Source organism: Macaca mulatta, chromosome 5 (assembly GCF_049350105.2).
Source record: "Macaca mulatta isolate MMU2019108-1 chromosome 5, T2T-MMU8v2.0, whole genome shotgun sequence".
NCBI lineage: Eukaryota > Metazoa > Chordata > Mammalia > Primates > Cercopithecidae > Macaca > Macaca mulatta.
In genome coordinates this window covers 77,664,648-77,688,039 of record NC_133410.1, presented here as the reverse complement: position 1 = coordinate 77,688,039, position 23,392 = coordinate 77,664,648, and the positions used below count along the sequence as shown (strand labels likewise).

Below are 23,392 nucleotides of genomic sequence, written 5' to 3'. Positions count from 1 at the left end.
TTCTGTTCATAAGTCCCTATTAAATGTTTCTTTCTAAGAAACTGAATTTGTCAACCTCTTTCTTTGGCCTCCCTGCTTCCTTGGACTCTGGGGTTCATTTTGCATAGACCTGCGCACCACGGAATGATCGTACGTCTCCCATCGCCAGAAGTGACCCATAAGAGAGCCAAGAGGATGATGAATATGAAGGACAGAAATCAGCTGCCCCACCTACCAGGAAAGTCCTTTTCCACTGCCAACCTTGAAGTTCTGGGTTTGGGTGGGGGTTTCTGTTTGTATGTTTTTATTTTGGTTGTGCAGTTCAAGGATGGCATCATTCCCTAAGGACCTCCTTTAAAGGACCTGCAAAACCTCAGTCTACCCCAATCTTAAAGTTTACCTGAACCCAGTTGCCACTGGTTCTGAAGTTGCCACAGGCTTTGGAATCTGTGTCCTGTTATCACCTAGTTCCTCTTTGTATCCATCCCCTTTCCCAGTGAGCAGATAGCAGCCTAGCCCCAGTTACTTCAACTTCCCTCCTGGTCTTATTCCATGGAAATCTCTGAATGTTGAACTACTTGGTAACAAAGGCTAATGATCTCTAAGGTCTTTTTCAATCTATTGTTACCATAACAAAAAGCATATCAGTGGTTGCCTGGGGCTAGTATGGGAGTTATTACAATAACTTTTGGGAGTAATGGGTACCTTCATTATTTTGATTGTGTGATGGTTTATAGGTATATATATATATATATATATATATATAAATAAAGGTATCAAAATGTGCACTTTACATATGTCAACTACACTTTCATAAAGCTGTTAAAAAACAGCATTAACATATTTCATTCTCATATTCAATTTCATCAAACAAGAAATCAACGAGGAAATGCTTACGTAAAACCCACTCTAGCTATCTGAGTTCCTGGTAGGAATAGGGACTCTCTTGGCCAAACAGCATCTCAAAGGGAAGTTATTCTATCATCTGCTTTACACACATAAAACAATATTTTAGCAGCATACCTTCCATAATGTATCTCAAGGTGCTCATCAGAAAAGTCATCTGATATACATTTGAAACCATTGAATTGGTTAGTTGTCTTTCCATATAAAGAAATATCTCTAGTGAATAAAGAATAAAACTCTAAAAACCTTCACCACCCAGTATAATAAGAGTCACTGTCTTAGGTCAGGTTTCACAGAAGCAGAGCCTGAGAGGAGAATTCTTGTGCAAGTGATTTGAGGCTCTTGAGTGAAAACTCTCAGAAAGTGCCACAAGCAGGACAGGAAACGAAAGCAACCAGGCAAAGATGCAGGGCCAGCTGCAGTCCAGCCCCAGCCTGATCCCACAGGGAGCAGTGGAAAATGAATGACACCACAAAGGTGTTCCCTGTAAGGCAGCAAGGTTGGCTCTATGTAACCCCTGGTCAGTTATCCTTTAGCTATTGACCACACATGAAAGTCTTGAGGTGTAACCTCCTGGGCATCTCCCAGCAGGCAGCTTCCATCAGCAAGGACAATGCTTGAGACAGGGTGCAGCTGTGAGCTGTTGGCAACCTACGCTCATAGCGCCTGGAGAATGGGGATATTACTTGTCCTCACTAAACTCGTGTTGAAATTTGATCCCCAGTGTGACAGTGTTGGGAGGTGAGGCCTAGTAGGAGGTGTTTGGATCATGAAGGTGGATCCCTAAGAATGGCTTGCTGCCCTTCTCATGGTGGTGAGGAAGTGCTCACTCTGCCAAGGTTGCATTAGTTCTCACAAGAATTGCTTAGTTCTTGACAGAGTGGGTTGATATAAAGCCAGGACATCCCTCGTGTTTTGTCTCTGTTGCATTTGTCCACTGCCCCTTTGACCTTTGTGCACAGGGTCAGTCCACAGACGTGCACCAGCACCCCAGCGACCCATTGCAGCCTTCTCCTCACTGTGAGGGGAAAGAACTGTGAGCAAAATAAACCTCTTTCTTTATAAATTACCCAGTCTCAGGTATTCTGTTATAGCAACATAAAATGGACTAAGACATCATATAATCTTAGAAAAGTTACTTAACTCTGTATTTCAGTTTCCTCATCTGTAAAATGGGGCGTTTGAGAGCAGCTGCTTCACGTGCTTGCCAAAATGAAATAAAATAACAAAGCACTCCGAATAGTACTTTATATTAAACTGTATATGCAATTTACTTAAAGTCATGCATAGCACATAATGATCAATAACTTATAAATTTTGTTGTTGTTGCTGTTATCCTGTCCTCAGAGATGCCTGCACCAGGTGTCTCGTTGCTCAAGTACTATCCAGGTGCTTTATACGTCTGTACACCCAGGAGTGAAATTTTTTGTCTCTATATTGACCTTAAGGGTAATCTAAAGATTCCACATCTAGGTGACTGCCTAAATAAATATATGCACGTATCCATTTAATCTGACATTTCTCCAAGCTCAAAATCAAACAAGTGTAGAGCCAGGCCAGGTGGCTCATGCCTGTGATTCCAGCAACATGAGAGGATTGCTTGAGCCCAGCAGTTAGAGGCTGCAGTGAGCTATGATTGCACCACTGCACTTGGCCCTCTTAAAAAAAAAAAAAAAAAAAAAAAAAAAAACATTAAACAGAGGTAGCCTTTTGTGTGTTTCTCTTTTAAAGAGTGGGATGGGTGCTATTTCATCATTGGCTGCTTTTTACTTACGTGGAGACCCTCAATAGGCAGATTCTTCTAGTCTGTGGTAGGAAAAACAAAGAAAAATAAAACCCCTCTCTTTCCTAAGCCTCCAGACCCCAATCATGAAACCAGAGTTTCCCTCAGGCAACAATGTCCCCACAAAGTTGCATCCAAGTGTAATTTTGCACAAAGTTATACTTGAAGCAACACTTCAAATCAAAGTCCCAGCAGCCAGTTCTCTGATTCTTGCACCTTCCAGAGGCAAATATGAAAAACTTCAGACTCTTCCTCCAGTTCTGTCTTTCAGTTTGGGGAAACAAACTGGCATCTCTGACCCACACCTGACTAGAGAAGGTGGGATGGGTCAGTGGCGAGTGGGCACGGCTCTCGGGAGAGGGAAGGCAGCGATTCCAGGAGTAGGGGGCGCCTCGCTGCGACGGCAGGTTCAGCTTCGGTTCACTAATCGCAACCAGCCCCCGCGGGAGACGGGGAGAGTCCTGGCGGCTGCAGGCCGGCACCTGGGCGGATGTTACCTTTTCCTGCACAGGGTCAGTCCACAGACGTGCACCAGCACCCCGGCGACCCGTTGCAGCCTTCCCCTCGCCCCGGGCGGGCGCGGCCTCCGGGAGCCCTCATGGCTTGGGGCCAGGATCATGGCCATCCATGTGCTTCGGCCTCGCAGTTCCCGGGGATGCTGCGGGCCCTCTCCGTCCTGGGAGGCTGGGTCCGGGGAGGACACACCCCTGGCCCCGCCTCTCGGAACGACCCTTCGGATTTTTCTCTTCCACATCGGTTCATGCAGTGGAGCCCCCCACCTCACACCCCGCAGAAATCTGGGGATGAGGAAGAGGGACGGCCGCTAGCGGTGGCGCTGCAGCTGGAACCGACCATGCATATGTGGAGGTGGGGGGATTTTAACTTTAATTTTATATGAAATTAATAAGCATATAACATCTTCATTCATTCTTAAAAGAATGCATGGCTTTAAAATAAACGTAGCGGGACAAGAGAGACCCTCGGGGTAGCTTTGCCTTGGGTGCAAGTTTGAGAAGCGCTGTTAGGTACACAGGTGCTTCTTTCTAAATTCGAGTTCTTGACGCTGGGCCCCGCGGCGCGCTCTGGGTCCGGGTCCAGGACACGCCCTCCGGCTGCGATCCACGTTGACCCCCATCAAGCCGAGGTGCGAAGGAGTATAGCAGACCTTCGCCCCGGTCCAACTCCTTTAGCGAGACAGCGTGTAACCTGCATCTGGGCCCTCCTGTAGAAAACAGAGAGGCCTGGGGCATAAAAAACCATTTGCAGAACGTTAGACAACTGGATGGTGAAAGCAGAGGTCTCTCCTTGCGCTGTAGGATAAACCGCACTGATGGCTTAAGGGACCCTAGAACTGTTCCTTCTGTTAGGCTGGTTCATTGCTGTGTTGGTGGGTCAACAGAATAGTCCCGGTTGCTTTAAATCTACCGGGAAGTGAAGCTAAATATACTTTAGTCATCTATAAGTACTTACAGTGCCATCAGCAACAGCCATGTAATGAACTGTTCATTAAGAAATTTAATGTTTTCTATAATTTTCACGTTTTTGTTCCATTAGAAAGGCCTCAGAATGGAATTATGCCAGAAATACATGAAAATATACATGGTTTTATTAGACTTACCTAACGTATGTGGCTTATAAGGAAACTAATCTGAAACAGTAAATCTGTGAAAGTCATTGTTGCCTTTATAATTCAGCTTATTTAAAAAAAAAAAGTCATAAACACCATCAAGATTTTTTTTTTTAAACTGGGGAATGATAGAAGGATGTTTGTAAGGATGCCAAATCTCAAGATTTAAGCTGATTCTGAATCTGATATAAACAATGAAACTGAATTTAAGAACTATCTAGTCTTAAACTAGATTTTTCTTTTTTTCTTTCTTTTTCTTGAGATGGAATCTTGCTTTGTCTCCCACGCTGGAGTACAGTGGCACGATCTCAGCTCACTGCAAGCTCCGCCTGCCGAGTTCAGGCCACTCTCCTGCCTCAGCCTCCAGAGTAGCTGGGATTACAGGTGTGCGCCACCACGCCTGGCTAATTTTTGTATTTTTAGTACAGACGGAGTTTCACCATGTTGATTAGACTGGTCTTGAATTCCTGACCTGGTACTCTGCCCGCCTCGGCCTCCCAAAGTGCTGGGATTACAGGCGTGAGCCACCATGCCCGGCCAAACATACACTGATTTTTCTTATGCAAAATCTGCTCAGTAAAAATACATGAAATTTAAAAACTGTTGGAACTCCCCAAAACACTTTAAGCCTTTACAAAGATGTGGCTGATCTTAGTCACATATGGTTACAACTTCTGTTCTCAGATTATAGATTAACTCGTTTTCTTGTTTTTCTTGTTCTGTACAACAACTAATGAGAATTAAACAGCATCAGGGACAAAAACCTCCTGCCTTCTTAATTCATGACCCTTGTTATAGATTAACTTCCCTCTTGTTGTCCTGCTTTGCTTAGACCAGATGAGAGAAAACTCAGGACTGTTAGACCTTCTGTTTTTAAAAAAAGTGTTAAATGTACCCTTTCCAAAAAGGAACATTGCCCATAACCAGTCAAATTGCTGTAACTATTTGCCAACCTTGTATCAATAATGTTGCAATCCTTCTAAAAAACGCCTCTGTCTCTGCCAATATAAATGAAACCTTAACTTCCCTACTTGTGAATGCTTACTCCATTCTTTTGGAGTTGGTGTTTCCAGGTGGTCCATTCTCACTTTGCACTTGAATAAACTATTTTTAAATTAGATTCTGACCTTTTTGATTATTTTAGATTGACAGCTCTGATCAATTAGATCACTCCCCTAGATACTATAATAGACTTCCCCCACAACCAGAAGCTGTTCCCTGTCTCAGTGAATGGCACCAACTTGTCCCTTTGTCCAAGACAGAGACCCGGGAATCATTTTTTATTCCTCCCCCATTCTAGTGGCTCCCAAATGCATTCTCTCTGTGGCTACCCAAGGGATCTTTATAAAGTACAAATTTGTACACGTGTCATTCCTTTGCTAAAACCCCTTAAATGATTCCCTATTGACCAGAGAATAGTCCCAACTCCTCCCCCGCATTCGATTTTAAGGCTCCTTGCAGTTCACCTACACATCCCACCATCCCTCCTTCCCAATGGCACTTGTGGTCAAATTGCTGTAATTTCTGAAAGGTACAGGAATGTCCCTTTGATCACTGCGCCTGAAACACCCTTCAGTCCTTTCTTCCCTGACAAGCTCTTACTGCTCCATCAGGTCTCTGATTAGATTATTTCCTGCAAGTAGCTTCTCAGGTTCCCTGCCTACAGGTTCTTACAACCCCACCAGCCCTTATCACACAGTAGTGTAATTACTTTTTCCTCCATTTCACCACTAAACTAAGCTGCTGACCTGTGCCCAAAAGGAAGCTGCATTTGGAAAGAGATCAAGCTTTCAACTCAGAGAGACCTGGGATCTAAATCCAGGTCTTGCATTTACAAGTTATGTGCACTTCAACAAGTTTCTTAACCTGACTGGCTGCATCTCAGTTTCCTATCTGTAAAGAAAGAGGATCATAATGAAAATTAATGAGACAATGTGTGTAAAGCATTTTGCAGGTAGCCAGGCACTTAGTAAATGCTCAGTAAATAGTAGTTACAAATGGTAACCCTCTGCCCTAAAGCTCCTCCCAGACTGGACTCCTCCCAAGAGAGTGGACAGCTTTTATCACACCAACTAGAGACAGATGAAGAAGAAAACTATAATTTTTCCTAACCCCAAAAAGTTTCATATTAGCTGTATATATTCACAGAGGTTATTTGACTGGTCTGCTTCATGCCTGTTTATCTGTTTGAAAATGCTTCATGCCACCAATGTAATCAAAGAATAGCATGAAAGTATTTTGAACAACACATAGCATTTTGAAATGATGTGTTCCTTTCTTATTATTTGTTGAAAAAAATGTGATTTTAAAACATTAAAATATTTGAAACTATCTTAGGGCTAAGGGACCATAAATAACTGAAAACAGCAAACTCTCACTTGTAGCCAAGATCCTTGACATTTTTCCTTTAGCATCTTTTTACCAGAAAAGATAAGTTGTAAAACAAATCGTTAGGAATTTTACCACACTTTCTGCCACCATCTACTATAATAGTGATATAACTAAGCAAGTGAACAGCTAGTATAATAAGACAGGCCCCAGGAATCAGGAAAATCTGTATCTTGTATAACATAGCCTTAGATAGTTAAGATTAGGGTTTTGTTTGTTTGGTCGGTTGTTGTTGTTGTTGTTGTTTTACAATTTATCATACACATCTTTTTTACAATTTATCATACACATCTTAGACTAACAGATTATTAGAACTAGAAAATATATAGCATTCTGGAGAAAAGGAGAAGATTGAACACATACACGCTTACTTTCACTACCTCCAAATTCCACAAAAAATGATAGTAAAAAAAGATGGTTGTAAAACACGTAAGAAAAGTATGGGAGAGGAAACATCACAACAAACTGAAAGCTGGAAAACAGTGGATGAGAGGCAACTTACTCAGACAGCTGATTTAGACCTCAATCCTAAACCTGCAGGAGAAAGCTAAAAAGCAACCCAGTTTCACTACAGAATCCAGAAAGTCTCTGGAATAAGCAGCACCAGGTACCTCTGAAAGTAGGGACAAAACTAAGGCCATTGAAGGACTGGGTTGGTTAGTTTAAGAAGCAATGAGAACTTCTGATCACTCATTTTCACTCAGTGTAGCAAACCAAATGCCTCCCTAACACCCCATCCAAACACTGGAGGTTTACTCACTTCAGATAGAAAAAAGAGTTCCAGGACTACGAGTTGTTAGGCACAGTTGAGGGACTATGATGCTGAACCCAGTCATATTAACAGAACATTGACATGCCGAATGTTGAGAAGACAATACTTCCCTTCCAGTCTCTTCTTCAGCTCCAGAATGAAGAGAGCCAGCACTGTATATTTTAAGCAGGAAACGTAAAAATACTTCTCTAGGAAACATGAGTAGTCTTAATTAATATATATTAAGGATACCCACAAAATGACCCTGGCAAATCACCCTCCAGGAATCCCATAGTCAACAAGCTTAGAGCTCTTAAATATGAGCAAGTGGCCAAAGATCACCAGATATCTGAGGGAAAGCTATGGCATGAAAGAAACTAAAACAAAGAAATAAATGGGAAAAGCAAATTAAATAGAGACTACTGTAGGAAGAATAAATCCTTAAACGACTATAATTAATGTATTCAGACAAATAGGAAAAGTTATTTTATTCATAAGACAATAATAAGATGTTCTCTTTTAAAAAGAAATATTCTGGAAATTAAAAGTTCTTGGAAATCGCATGTATAATAGTAGAAATAAAAACTCAGTAGAAGAGTTGGAAGATAAAGTTAAGAAAATCTTCCGAAAGTAGAAAGCAAAAATACGTAGAGCTCTGCTTTGGCAGCATATATGTAAAATTCGAATGATACAGAGAAGATTAGCATAGCCCATTGCAAGGATGACACACAAATTCATAAAGTATTCCTTTAAAAAACACACACACACAGAAAATAACAAGTGTTGGAAAAATTGTGGGGAAGCTGGAACCCTTGTGCACTGTGGGTAGGAATGTAAAAGAGTGCAACCACTATAGAAAACACTATGGCAGTTCCTCAATAAATTAAACATAATTACTATATGATCTGGCAATTCCACTTTTGGGTATATTCTCAAAAGAATTGAAAGCAGAGACTCAAATAGATATTTGTACACCCATGTTCATAGTAGCTTTATTCACAATAGTCAAAAGGTAGAAGTAACCCAAATTTCCACTCATAGATGGATAAACAAAATGTGACATATACATAAAATGGAATTTATTCAGCCTTAAAAAGGAAATCCTCACACAGGCTACAACATGGATAAACCTCAAAGACATTATACCAAGTGAAATAAGCCAGTCACAAAAAGACTAATGTATGATTCCACTTATATGAGGTACCTGGAGTAGTTAAATACATAGAGACAGAAAGTATAACAGTGGCTACCAGGGGCTGGGAGCAGGGTTTAGTGAGGAGTCATTGTTTAGTAGTTACAGAGTTTCAGTTTGGGATGATGAAAACATTGAGATGGATAGTGGTGATGGTTGCATGACAATGTGAATGTGCTTAATTCCACAGAGTTATACACTTAAAATGGTAAATCTTATGTATATTTTACCACAATAAAAAATACTGGCACTAACTTAAGTGATATAGAGGCAAACATTAAAAGAAATAACTCAGAGTTGGAAGTGGTTTCTTCCAAGGATGGGAAAATGTCAGAGGAAGGGCTACTGTTTTTCAAAGAAGCTTTGTAAAACTATTTATCTCTTTAAATTATGTACATGTAAAACTGTGGTAACAATTTTACAAATAACACTAATAATGAACTTGAAGACTGAGCGTAATGAACAAATAACACTGATAATGAACTTGAAGGCTGAGCGTGACGGCTCATGCCTATAATCCCAGCACTTTGGGAGGCCAAGGTGGGTGGATTGCTTGAGCCCAGGAGTTTGAGACCAGCCTGGGCAATGTAGCAAAATCCTGTCTCTACAAAAAACATAAAAATTAGCCGGGTGTGGTGGCATGCACCTATAGTCCCAAGTACTAGGGAGGCTGAAGTGAGAGGATCACCTGAGCGTGAAGAGGTTGAGCCTGCAGTGAGCAGTGGTGGTGCCACTGCACTCCAGACTGAGCAACACAGAAAGACCCTGTCTCAAAAATAAATAAATAAAATAAACTTGAGATATTTTTAATTCCTTCAATTTCATGGAGAGAGGAGGACCTTTGGCCAAAGTAATCTAAAACAGCAAGTGGCAGAATAAAGATTTGAACCAATATGTTCTAAATCAAAGTTCAGCATCTTACCACCACAATACATTGTAGTCTATGATAGCATCTTCCTTAGTACCCTAAAATAAACTTTTCTGGGTGTCCTGCCTTAAACCTTCTTAAATTACATTTCTTAATGTTTTATAAAATGCCTAATAATACTGCAGATTTTTCCATTTTTACCTAGCATTATTCATTAACACCTAATGACATATTTTCTAAACAAAATACACTTTTGAAATAATATACTTTTCCTGACTTTTTTTTCTATTTTTGTACTTAAAATTGAATAGGATTTTGGGGTCCTATGTTTAGTGTTGCTCCTTAAATAGTTGGAAAGACTTTGCTATTGCTGTTCTTTATTTCTTTTCTTCTCTTCTTTTTTTTTTTTTTTTTGAGACAGACTCTCGCTCTGTTGCCCAGGCTGGAATGCAATGGCATGGTCTCGGCTCACTGCAACCTCTGCCTCCCAGGTTCAAGCGATTCTCCTGCCTCAGCCTCCTGAGTAGCTGAGATTACAGGTGCGTGCCATCACGCCTGGCTAATTTTTGTGTTTTTAGCAGAGATGGGGTTTCACCATGTTGGTCAGGCTGGTCTCAAACTCCTGACCTGGTGATCCACCCGCCTCGGCCTCCCAATGTCCTTTATTTCTTTTTTCTTTTCTTTTTCTTTCTCTTTTTTTTTTTTTTTTTGGAGACAGACTCTCCCTTTGTCACCCAGGCTAGAGTGCAGCGGCACCATCTTGGTTCACTGCAACATCCGCCTCCTGGGTTCAAGCAATTCTCCTGCCTCCCGAGTAGCTGGAATTACAGGCGTGCACCACCATGCCCAGCTAATTTTTGTATTTTTAGTGGAGACGGGGTTTCACCATGTTGGCCAGGCTGGTCTCAAACTCCTGACCTCAAATGATCTGCCTACCTTGGCCTCCCAAAGTGCTAGAATTGCAAGCATGAGCCACCACGCCTGGCCAGGCCTTTATTTCTTGGGTGGGATATTTTATACTAAGTCCAAAGAGTTACCCATGGTCACCTTTAAGGCAACAAAAAACATTGCCAGTTCAATTAAACTCAAGTCACTAGTCTAATATTAATTTTAATGTTAATTTTTTCCATTAGAAATATGATATCATTATAAAGAGCATTTAGACTAAGGAATGATATATAATTGACTATGCTTCAGACTTTACAATGAAGCCCTTATGTGCACATCGCTTCCAACAGTACTCCATTAGTTATCAGTTGAACATATACTAATGGACATCTATGAAATATTTTTTAAAGAACTGTGAGGACCTGTCATAAGCATATCCTCCAACACCGACGAAGTGCCTTTTCCCAGAATAATGTGCTTGATAAGTTATCAATGTGAAAACTCTAAATAAGATCTATTATGCTTTTAAGATATCATTCCTTATCAAAATAGTGTCGATTACTGTGTATGGTTTCTCGTCTTATGTGACTGTTTCAGCAAGGTTGTGTGCTTCTTGAGGGCAAGGTAGTACAGGACTACACACATAATAAGTGATCTTTAAGCATTTGTAATAAGTAAAGAATCAGAGCAAGGAATCATGGAAAGTTACAGCTGAAATGGGGCTTAGGGATCCATGGCCTACCTACCTCTTTTCACAGTAAAGGAAATACTAATTGATATTTGAATATATATTTATGTGGGATATTTCATATGCATTTACTCACAGCAGCCCCTCTAAATAAGTACTGTTATTACCCCCTATTAAAGATATTAAAAAGAAGATCAGAGAGGTCAAGTAACATACTCAAGGTCGCATAGCTGGTCAGTGCTTACACTTGGACTGTAGCCAAGGTGATTGGAGTCCAGAGCCTGTGCTTTGCTGAAGTTTAGAGATAGATGTTAGCTCATTTACATGTGATCATATGGCTGGCTGCTAACAGAGGCAGGCCTAGAATTCAGATTGGTTGGTTGCCCAGAGCAAAAGCTTATCTTAGGAACCACTCTTGCATATTTTAAGTTAAAAATAAGTTTCTGTCTAGGGATGCTCTTGGCTATAATTTCTCATTTTTATATAGCAAAATTTGAAAAGACTACATGTAAATTACTCCTGCAAAATTGTCTCTCTGAAACACATATCTCAGAGCTGAAAAAAGTTAGCATTGATTCGCTTCCATTTCTTAAAAAAGGAAACCAGCTCGGAGAGATGAAGAGACAAATCCGAGACCATCCCACAGCTAAGGGAAGGTGGGCAACTGGGACCAGGTCCCTTGCTTCCTGGGGCAGAGCTGCCTCCCCCGCATTCTGGTTCCATGTGTCAACAGAGTCTTCTATTCCCCGTGCTCTATAAATCCACATTCCAGATATATCCTTCTGGAACTTTCCATTTCCCTAATTACTTTCATCACATTTCCAATCTCTGATTTACTCCTCATCTATTACTGTCTATAATATCAGACTCAATTTATGCACATCCTCAGATTAGCTCTTGCCATCTGCCCCCTGCCATTTGCTCAGTAGAAAGCCCTGGCCACTGCCACCATTGCCTCTCCGCCCAACACTGCAAGATATCTGTTCATTCCATGGGGGGAGGCCAGAGGCTGCGTGGCCTCCCTTGGGCCCCACATGGGAGCAGCTGTAACTGCTCCAGCATCAAATTCAGCTTACTGACTCTCTGAGGCCCTGTGCTGTGCAGCATGGGATGTGGATTTCCCATCAGCTATTCCAAGCAGTCAAATCACATGACAAAAATGGGGCAAACTTTGACCAATGAGAGACATAACACATGAAGGAACCAACAGACCAGTTTATTTCATTTCATTTCTTTCCCATGACTTTTCCATGGACACCTTCAAGGCATAATGGTTTCATGTAGCCTATCGGGAGACATCCTTGTAGTCAAAATATCAGCTGCATTTTCTTTTGAAGCTTTTTCCAGTGCAGTAATGTTCTACAACTCTCTCTGTATGGCCCCTCACTCTTGCTACCCTGGGGTTGCACTCCCCCGTAAAACAATGGCAAGAACACTTTACCCTATGCCTATCACAAAAGCTTCATAGCAATGAGCGAGTTTTGGAGGAATAAAACTCAAATTAAAAATATCTTTGGCTGGCCACAGTGGCTCATGACTATAATCCCAGCACTTTGGGAAGCCAAGGCAGGCGGATCACTTGAGGTCAGGAGTTCAAGACCAGCCTGGCCAACATGGTGAAACCCCGTCTCAACTAAAAATACAAAAATTAACTGGATGTGGTGGTGGGCACCTATAATCCCAGTTACTTGGGTGGCTTAGGCAACAAAATCGCTTGAACCCAGGAGGCGGAGGTTACAGTGAGCCAAGATCACACCACTGTACTCCAGCCTGGGTAACAGAGCAAGACTCTCTCTCTTAAAAAAAAAAAAAAAAAAAAATTCTTTCACAAACTCATTTGGCAATTGTGGTGGGTAAGCATTCTTTTCTGAGATCTCTTGAGTCCTGGCAAGGACGAGAAGGGACACACAGAGGTTGGCAAGGAAGAGGTCAAGGGAACTGTAATACTCATCATGGATCTTCATTTCTTTCCTCCACTTTCAAACACTTCAGCTCTCAGCAGATTATTTTTGAACCTAGGAGAGGAGGTCCTCAAGTGAGGAGAGGTCATGGATGTGTATATTCTTCTAGGATATCTAGAATATCTAGGCAATTAACTTAGAGTGTGGAATCTTTGGGTTGCTGTTAAATTCAATGCTGAGGGCCAGCTGCTCCCTCCCCTTTGAAAGTGAGGTGTTGCTACCCACTCTGATTCTGGAGGAGGGAAGAAGTTTCACTGATGGGAAGGAAGAAAGCCTTTGGAAAGAAGCTGGCAGCCCTGGAAGTTGAGCCAGCAGCACATGGCTCTGAGTGTCCAGCTATGGAGGGGACCTGGGCAGGACTCAGGGAACCAGGCATCTGGTATGGGCACCTCTGCTCAGGTTATAACTGCTACTACCTACTGAGCATTTTCTACGGTAAGCACTACTTTAAATGCTTTGCAAAAGTTAACTTATGTAGTCCTTGCCATAAACTGTAAGATAGGTAATATTATTATCTATACTTTATAACTAGGGAAGCTAAGACAAGGTAGCACAGGAAGGTTCAGTAACTTGCCCAAGCTCACTCAGCTTGAAAGGGGCAAAGCCAGGATTCAAATCCAGTCAAACTGACTCCAGAATCTACTCTCTTAGCTATTGTGACACTGTAATACTGTCAGGGAAGCTGCAAAAACCCCAGCCCATGGAGAGGACAGAGCAAAACCTTCTTCTGTGCTCCTTCCTAAGCTATTGTCTCTCGGCTTCAAACACATCCTATACTCGGCTTTGTGATGCTGTTGCTAGGGCTCTGCCAACCACATTTCAGCTTTGTCAACTGGCTTGTCTTTAGCATTGCCAATGGGAGCTCCATGCGAGACTGGCAAGGCTGGAAGAGGAAGAAGGGGCCTGTCTCCTTCCTGTGGGCTTCTTGCTCCTCTCTGTCTTCCTGCTCCAGTAAGCAATATTTCAGTCATTCTTCTCCACCCTGCAGTAGCCCTGCCTTCCTGCAGCAGCAGCTAAATCCAGTTTACAGTTTTTCCAGCATTTATAGAACCACCTTCATCACATTCTCTTCAGAAACGTCCAGCACTAACTGGCTGGAGGTCCCTCCTTAGAGGTTAGGGTCCCAGTCGCCAGGCCCCCTCCTCTGAACTCAGAAACGCCAGTTCAGCTGAACAGACCTCCTCCTCAGAGACCTGAGTTTCAACTCCATGGGGCCCTTATTCTAAATTTGTAAGTTTTCATCATTTCAACCTCTTTTCTTTGTTTCCTCCGCGCTAGGAGTGGTAGAGTCACTTCCTGCTGTTGCCACCTCCATGATACAGAGTTCTTCTTTTGTCTTTTACCTAGTCAACAATTATTCATATGAAATTTTCTAAGTCAAAATAACTGTTGTGTTTTCTCCTTCTTGACTAGACCCTAACAAATATACCATCCTATGGTTAATCCTGGCACTTGAATTTGCATCAGAGTTTAATAATTTATCAATAGCTCGTGACATATTGCCAAAGTTGGGGGAAGGTATGTGTGGAATAAACCCAGCCAGTAAAAATTCTGGGAAAACAAACAGATTCAGATCAATTTACAATGTGACATCCTCAAGAAAATAATGCTAAATTCCTCACACCTGCCAATATTTCATCTTATGCAACAATGATATTCTGTCTTCACCTTTTATTAAATCAATACTGGAGACAGATTCAAGTATCTGTTGTCAATAAAGGTCATGATAGTCTTATGGAAATGGAGAGGATTTCAAAAACGTATATATAACAGAGAGCAAGATCTTGCCCTGTGACAGACTTCTCAATGACATCTTTATCTTCCTACCACATAGGAATCACTCAGCTAGGCTAGCTATTTTTGTAACAATGGGTAGTGGGAAATACTCTGGAGTGGTAGCAAAGTACTTGGGTTCTAATCCCAGCTATGCCATTTCATATTAACTTGGTGCTTGGCCCTTGGGAAAAGCACTAACTTCTCTGAACCTCAGTTTCTTTATTTCAAATGGAGTTATTAATACTACTTACTCAGCCTCCTTTATAGGCTTACTCAATTCGCTAAATATTTATTCATCATTCATAGGCAAGATGTGTGGTAGGTATCCGAGGATTTAGATAGAAAAGTAAAATACGGGTCAGGCATGGTGGCTCATGCCAGTAATAATCCTAGCACTTTGGGAGGCTGAGGAGGGCAAATCACTCTCAAGTGATCAAGCCAGGAGTTCGAGACTAGCCTAGACATGGCACAACCCCTTCTCTACTAAAAATACAAAAAATTAGCCGAGCATGGTAGTGCGTGCCTGTAATCCCAGCTACTCAGGAGGCTGAGGCACAAGAATCGCTTGAACCCCAGAGGCAGAGGTTGCAGTGAGCCAAGATGGTGCCACTGCATTCCAGCCTGGGCAACAGAGCAAGACTGTCTGAAACAAAAGAAAAAAAAAAAGAAAGAAAGAAAAGTAAAATACAGCCCCTGCCCTAAAGAAGTTTACAATTCAGTATTTCTTCATGCGTTCAACAGTTATGAAACACTATCTGTCAGGCACTGTGCTAGGAGCTGAGAATACAGTGATGTCTAAAGTATGATTCCTTTATTCAAAGAGATTACAGTCTGTACAGCGATAAGACAGCAGTGCAGATAACTAGGACGGGAGGCAGAGTGTACAATAGGGAGATGAAACTAATCAGTTAAAGAAACAGAGGACGTGCACTGAGTCGAGAGGGTCAGGAAAGGCTTTGTAGATCTGGTGTCATTTGAACTGACTATGGACAAAAACTTAATGAAGGAAAGACAAAGGGAGTAATTTAAAAAAAAACGAGCTTCCTGAAAGCTTAGAGGCCAGGCATGGTGGCTTATATGTGTAATCCTAGTGCTTTGCGAGGCTGAGGTGGGAGGATCACTTGAGGCCAGGAGTTCAAGATGAGCCTGGGCAATATTGCAAGACCCTTTCTCTATAATTTTTTTTTTTAATTAGCCAGGCATGGTGGCATGTATCTTTGTAGTCCTAGCTATTCAGAAGGCTGAGGCAGGAGGATCACTTGAGCCCAGGAGTTTGAGGTTATGGTGGGCCAAGATTGTGCCACTGTATTCCAGCTTGGGCAACAGAGCAAGACTCTATCTAAAAAAAAAAAAAAAAAAAAAAAAATCCTGAAGTGGAGTGGAGTTACTGGAAATTAGAAAGAAGAAATGAATATAAGTGATACTAGATGAACAGTGCTCAAAAATCCATATGGGGCAATTATAATAACAAATGAGTTACTGTTGAGGATATAGTAATGGGTAAGGCAGATGTGGTCGGTTTTCAACAAGCTTTTGATTAGTTGAGGCTACAAAAAAGTTTTAGTTTCCTTAGTATGGTCTGTTTTAAAATATAGTGTATTGATAGAAAATTTGAAGTTCCATAAGGCCAACAGATCGGGAGTCTATTGCCAGTGAAAAGATGGCTTCATTTTACTCACAAATCCCAGGAGGAAGGGGCACACCGTGTCACACAATGGAGTCAGGGGACACACAGGGAAGCACCAGGGTTGGTCAGGAGGTAGAGGGAGGGGGAAATTGTGAGCAACAGCTTTTATTATGGTTTCCACAGTTAGGAACAGATGACACAGGGTTACCAGGTTTAGGATTGGCTAGTTTGAATAATTTCAGCGGGCTCTGGAGCATAGAGACTGGCCTAATTGTCTAGCACTTGGCTCTGGGGTGATTGGGGCAGATGGCCAGGAGTATGAGATAAAGAAGGTGGAGGGGTATGGGATCTGGATTGGTTGGTTTGCAGCTGAAAGTTATACTCACAGGTGAGGTTTTTACTATCTCTAGAAATTAACTAACTCTGGGAGAGGACATCCTTTCAGGGTCAGCAAGGCCCCAGATATCAAAGCATCAGATTACAGAAAATAGATAGTTAACACAGCCTCCTTAAAATAGGGGAGCATATTCAACTTTGTATCCCTAGCATCCACCATAATACTTTGCACATGAGGAAAGTACACAGTGTTTGTTGGATGATCAGATTAATAACTCCCCTCCTTGACTCTTTAACTCTGTTAGAGCTTGACAACTCTGACACATCCTTCAGTTCTCAGCCAGGTGGTCACTTTTTTAGGGAGACCCTTTCTAATTCCTTAGACAAAGCAAGTTATCACTGTGGTGGACACGTCGATGCACCCCCTTCAGTGAAGGAGGGCTGACAGATAGCTTTCAGTAGGTTACGCATGAAAGCTAAGGAAGCAATCCTTTTAAAAATTAAAGGTACTTTTAAAACAGAAAATGAAAGGTGAATAAGTGGTTATTTCCTTTGTGGCAAGGCTACTTTATATCATAATTAGTATTCTTTCAACTTCAAGAGACAGAAATCCAACCTAAACTTACTTAAGAAAAAGAATGTATTGGTTTATATGACTGGAGAGCTATCTTCAGGCATGGCTGGATCCAAGGAGTCAAATGATGACATCAGAATTCTCTCTATCCTCATTTATCTCACATCTATTTCTCTCTCTGTGCATGACCTCATCTTTTTCTTTTTTTAACTGAAAATAGCCTCCCTCTCTGTCACTGGGGACAATGGTATCAAGCAGCTTCTCTTTACCTTATACTTACAGCTCCCAATCCAGTAAGAAGATAAAGATCATCATTTTTTTCACAGAACCTGTATAAAATTTCAGAGGACATTTATATCAGTCAGGATCCATTCTGGACACAGAAACCACACTGGTTATCTGAACAGGAAAAATTTAACAAAACAAGTTTTAACCAGAGCAGTAGAAGGTGGTTCAGTAAAAGTTAACATTCCCTGCAACTTTTTAAAATAAATGACCAAAACAGCACACACACACAACGATGCTATTGAGTCCAGAAATAGCAGGTACAAAAGAGCAGCTACTAATTGTAGGCTCAGGATGAATTAACAATAAAGGAACCAACGACTAAAGGAGCCCTCTCCTGTTGAAGGATGAGGCTGAGACCTCTTTGAAAATGATGTGGCTAATGCAGGAACAAGAAGCCTGCTGGTGGTAAGTCAATTTGCCATAGGGCACAGACCACAGCCAGCCTAGAGAAGCAGCTTGCAATTGAAAGAGGGTGTGGATAGGCTGCAACTGGTCTGTTGAAGCAGCCCACTGCTGCCTGAGGGTGCGGCTGAGCATAGCTACTGAAAAGTAGCTGCAGATGGGGAGCACATTGCCTAAGGATACAACCAGAGCTCCCTGGTGCAGCCCCTGGGCTCCCACCCTAATTAATAAGAACAATAATGATAAGTTATGTATTTAATATGCAGCATATTGTATACATATATATAATAACAATGTAGGACCAGGACCTGGAAGGGAAGATTCTTCTGCTGCTATTGCCTTGCAGGGACACTCCATTGTTCTCGATTGGTGCAGTTTAACATTCCACTAACAAGCATACGAGAAATGTTTACAGGGCTCAGTTCCAAGATCCCAAAGCAAGGAAAAGAAGGATGGGTTTGAAGCTGGGAGACGGTAAGTTAGGCACAATCCTGCTTGGGTCATATGCACAGCCCTGAACCAATCACTGTGACTAGGGGAAGGAGGACTCTGAGTAACAAAATCCAGGCCAGATTCATGAGTAAGCAAGGGGCAGGAGGAACAGCTCCACCTCTACAAGTGGAATGGCTTCGTCATTGAAAAGATGGATTCTTGGCCAGGCGCGGTGGCTCACGCCTGTAATCCCAGCACTTTGGGGGGCCGAGGAGGGCAGATCACGAGGTCAGGAGTTCAAGACCAGCCTGGCCAATATGGTGAAACCCTGTCTCTACTAAAAATACAAAAATTAGCCGGGCATGGTGACATGCACCAGTAGTCCCAGTTACTTGGGAGGTTGAGGCAGAAGAATCACTTGAACCCAGGAGGCAGAGGTTGCAGTGAGCCAAGATCATACCATTGCACTCCAGCCTGGGCAACAAAGCAAGACTCTATGTCAAAAAGAAAAAAAGAAAAGAAAAGAAAATTGTACCTTTATTTAATGATTAAAATGTCCAGAGAAATATGTGTACAGTTTTTTTGGCAACCTTTTTTCTTTTCGTCAATGTTTAGGTTCAAGGGTACATGTGCAGGTTGTGCAGGTTTGTTACATAGATAAACATGCATCATGGTGGTCTGCTGCACAGATCATCCCATCACCTAGGTAATAAGCCAAGCACCTATTAGTTATTCTTCCTGATGCGCCACCCAACCCCCAACCTCCGAAAGGCCCCAGTGTGTGTTGTTTCCCTCCATGTGTCCATGTATTCTCATCATTCTGCTCCCACTTATAAGTGAGAACATGCAGTGTTTGATTTTCTGTTCCTGTGTTAGTTTGCTGAAGATAATGGCTTCCAGCTACATCCATGTCCCTGCAAAGAACATGATCTTGTTCCTTTTTATGGATGCATAGTATTCCATGGTGTATGTGTACCATATTTTCTTTATCCAGTCTATCATTGATGGGCATTTAGGTTGATTCCATGTCTTTACTACTGTGAATAGTGCTGCAGTGAACATACACGTGCATATATCTTTATAATAGAATGATTTATATCCTTCTGGGTATATACCCAGTAATGGAATTGCTGGGTCTAATGGTATTTCTCCCTCTAGGTCTTTGAGGAATCACCACACTGTCTTCCACAATGGTTGAACTAATTTACACTCCAACCAACAGTGTAAAAGCATTCCTTTTTCTCCACAACCTCACCACCATCTGTTGTTTTTTAACTTTTTACTAATAGCCATTCTGACTGGTGTGAGGTGGTATCTCATTGTGGTTTTGATTTGCATTTCTCTCATGATCAGTGATATTGAACTTTTTCACATCTGTTGGCAGCATGTATGCCTTCTTTTGAGAAGTGTCTGCTCATGTCCTTTGCCCACTCTTTAATGGGGTTGTTTGTTTTTTTCTTGTAAATTTGTTTAAATTCCTTGTAGATTCTGCATATTTGACCTTATCAGATGAATAGATTACAAAAATTTTCTCCCATTCTGTAGGTTGTCTCTGATGACAGTTTCTTTTACTGTGCAGGAGCTCTTAAGTTTAATTAGATCCAGTTTGTCAGTTTTTGCTTATCTTGCAATTGCTCTTGGTGTTTTCATCATGAAATCTTTGCCCAACGTGTACAATTTTTTTGAGACGGAGTCTTGCTCTGTCGCTTAGGCTGGAATGCAGTGGCTCCACCTCTGCTCACTGCAAGCTCCACCTCCCGGGTTCATGCCATTCTTCTGCCTCAGCCTCCCCAGTAGCTGGGACTACAGGTGCCTGCCACCACGCCCCGCTAATTTTTTATTTTTATTTTTTGTATTTTTAGTAGAGACGGGTTTCACCATGTTGGCCAGGATGGTCTCAATCTCCTGACCTCATGATCTACCCGCCTCAGCCTCCCAAAGTGCTGGGATTACAGGTGTGAGTCACTGCGCCCTGCCAATGTGTACAATTTTTTTTAGCAAAGTTTTTAACTACTACTTATGGTCAAATTGGAACAAACCAGTAGATATAGTAGTAAAGAGCACAAACTATAGCACAACACTGCCTGCATTCAAATCAGCTCTACTAAAATGTGACATTGGACAAGATATAACTGGTAATTTGTGTCTAAGTTTCCTCATATGTAAAGTTTGAACAATAATACCTGTTTCATTGGACTGTTTAAAAGATTAAATAAAATAACATCTGTAAAGCTCTTAGAACAGTGTCTGGCAAGTAGTTAGCACTATATGACTGTAAGGATCATTATGAATTGGTTGTTATAGCTATTATTATTATGAATTGGTTATTATTAGTTGGATATCAAGTAATATAATTTTCACTCCATTTGCTAATTTGAAATCCCCTTATCTCCAAAATTAGGAAAAAACTTATTTTAAAAACATCTAACTGCTATATATGTGTTGGCACCCACAAAACAGGACTTTTTTAATATATCCTATAGGAATAATTTTATTCTTTTCATTACCTTATGATATTGAAGTAGCCTCTTCATAAACATAAATCATATTTCACATAACCAAAAAACAAAAAACTTGTTACTGGTATTATCCTGTAGAATACCGAGGAAAATACAAGTCTTTTCTTTATAAGCTTTATTTAAATATTCATAGACTTGTATGAAAAGACCATCTTCCTGAAAATCTATTTGTGTATATATTTTGTCAGAAGAATGTGGTGTTTTTTTTCGTGAAGTACTTTTAGGATTTCTTTTATTTTTCTCACTTAAAAGGAAACTGCCTCTGTAAAACCAATGTTTTAAAATCACACCAGAACATTCTGAGCAAGAGATGCACTCCAGCTCTGGCTGAGTCAGAGAAACCCCTAATGAGGACTCTGGCACTGACTATGAACCTCTGAGGCCTTCCTACTGTGACACATTCTGCAATATTAGTGATAAACTGATGTCTGAGGTATCAGGCATCTCAGCAAGTCCTCATCAGTGAATGTTACAACGTCAGGGAAGAGTGGTCACAAAAAGAAGCAACTATATTTCTTTTCCTTTCAGAAATAGGATTGATTCTTTATTAACTCTTACAATAGAGTTGTGGGATTACAAACATCCATAACCAAATGGAAACAAGAGAAAACACCTCACAAAATATATCCACTTGAAACCCACCCTTGATCATCATAGTGTGCACAAACTGGCACACACATATACACATACTCACATCCATATACACACACTCACAAAATGTTCGTAAACTACAGTCACCAAAGAAGTATGAGATTAAGTAAAACTCAGATGATACAATAATAGAATTTTTGTATGTAATAGAAGATTAAATATTTGGATAACAACACTATCCTGATTCCTACAAATAAATTTAAGCAATACAATTTAGAACTGGTATTTTCCAATCTGGTATATAATCACACATAAAAAGATATCAAGTTCAAGACTCTATTAATGAAGAAATTTTAGTTACAGCAATTTTTATTACTAAATATTGATTTAATAATAGTTAGCTTTAATTCCTGAGCTTGTGATTTCAATGTTACTTAAGACATTATTACCAAGGGTGGAAGCAACAAATGTGGATCAGAGATGTATTATTTTCCTTGTCAGGCTTTAAGGAGGGCTACCATGTTGCCATGGAAAGCTCTGTTTCCTCAAGACAACCCACAGAGTAGGAGAAAATCTTCACAATCTATACATCTGACAAAGGACTAATATCCAGAATCTACAAGGAATTCAAACAAATCAGCAAGAAAAAAAACAAACAATCCCATCAAAAAGTGGGCTAAGGACATAATTGGACAATTCTGAAAAGAAGATATACAAATGACCAACAAACGTATGAAAAAATGCTCAACATCACTAATGATCAGAGAAATGCAAATCAAAACCGCAATGTGATATCACCTTATTCCTGCAAGAATGACCGTAAGCAAAAAATCAAAAAATAATAGATATTGGTGTGGATGTGGTGAAAGGGTAACACACTGTTGGTGTGAGTGTAAACTAGTACAACCACTATGGAAAACAGTGTGAGATTTCTTAAAGAATTAAAAGTAGAACTGCCATTTCATCCAGCAATCCCACTCCTGGGTTTCTACCCAGAGGGAAAGAAGTCATTATACGAAGAAGACTCTTGGCCATGCATGTTTACAGCAGCACAATTTGCAATTGCAAAAATATGGAACCAGCCTAAATGTTCATCAATCAATGAGTGGATAAAGAAATAATGGTATATATATACCATGGAATACTACTCAGCCATATAAAGGAATGAAATAATGTCATTCGCAGCAACCTAGATGGAATTGAAGACTGTTATTCTAAGTGAAGTGAATATTCTGAGTGAACTAAGGAATGAGAAACCAAACATCGTATGTTCTCCCTCATAAGTTGGAGCTAAGCTGTGATGATGCAAAGGCATAAAAATGAGACAATGGACTTCAGGGACTCAGGGAAATGGTGGGAGGGGAGTGAGGGATAAAAGACTACACATTGGGTACAGTACAGTGTATACTGCTCAGGTGATGGGTGCATCAAAATTTCAAACATCATCACCAAAGAACTTATTCATGTAACCAAACACCACCTGTTCCTCAAAAACCTACTGAAACAAAATAATAGTAATAATAATTTAAAAAGAAAACTCTGTTTTCTCATAGATAAAATGAGGATGATGATATCTACCTCTTAGCTTTGTTGGAACATTAAATGGAACAATGTATATTTCAGAGGCCAACACACACAGCCTGTCATCGATTAGTGCTGGTAAATAGTATTTCTCCTCCTGTCCTAGAGGTCACTCAAGGACTTAGTGATGTGAGGCCATACATAACCGCCTAAGCCAAAAAAGGCTTTAGAATGTGGGTCTAAAAGAAGACACGGAAGTTGGGCCCCAGCCCTTATTTGCATAGTATTTTCTATT

At 40.9% G+C, this 23,392-nt stretch overlaps 1 pseudogene; it reads left to right on the top strand.

The window, feature by feature from the left end:
- The first annotated feature begins 8,087 nt into the window (after positions 1-8,087).
- LOC114678526 (U6 spliceosomal RNA) lies at positions 8,088-8,186 on the top strand (annotated as a pseudogene).
- Positions 8,187-23,392: the final 15,206 nt, after the last annotated feature.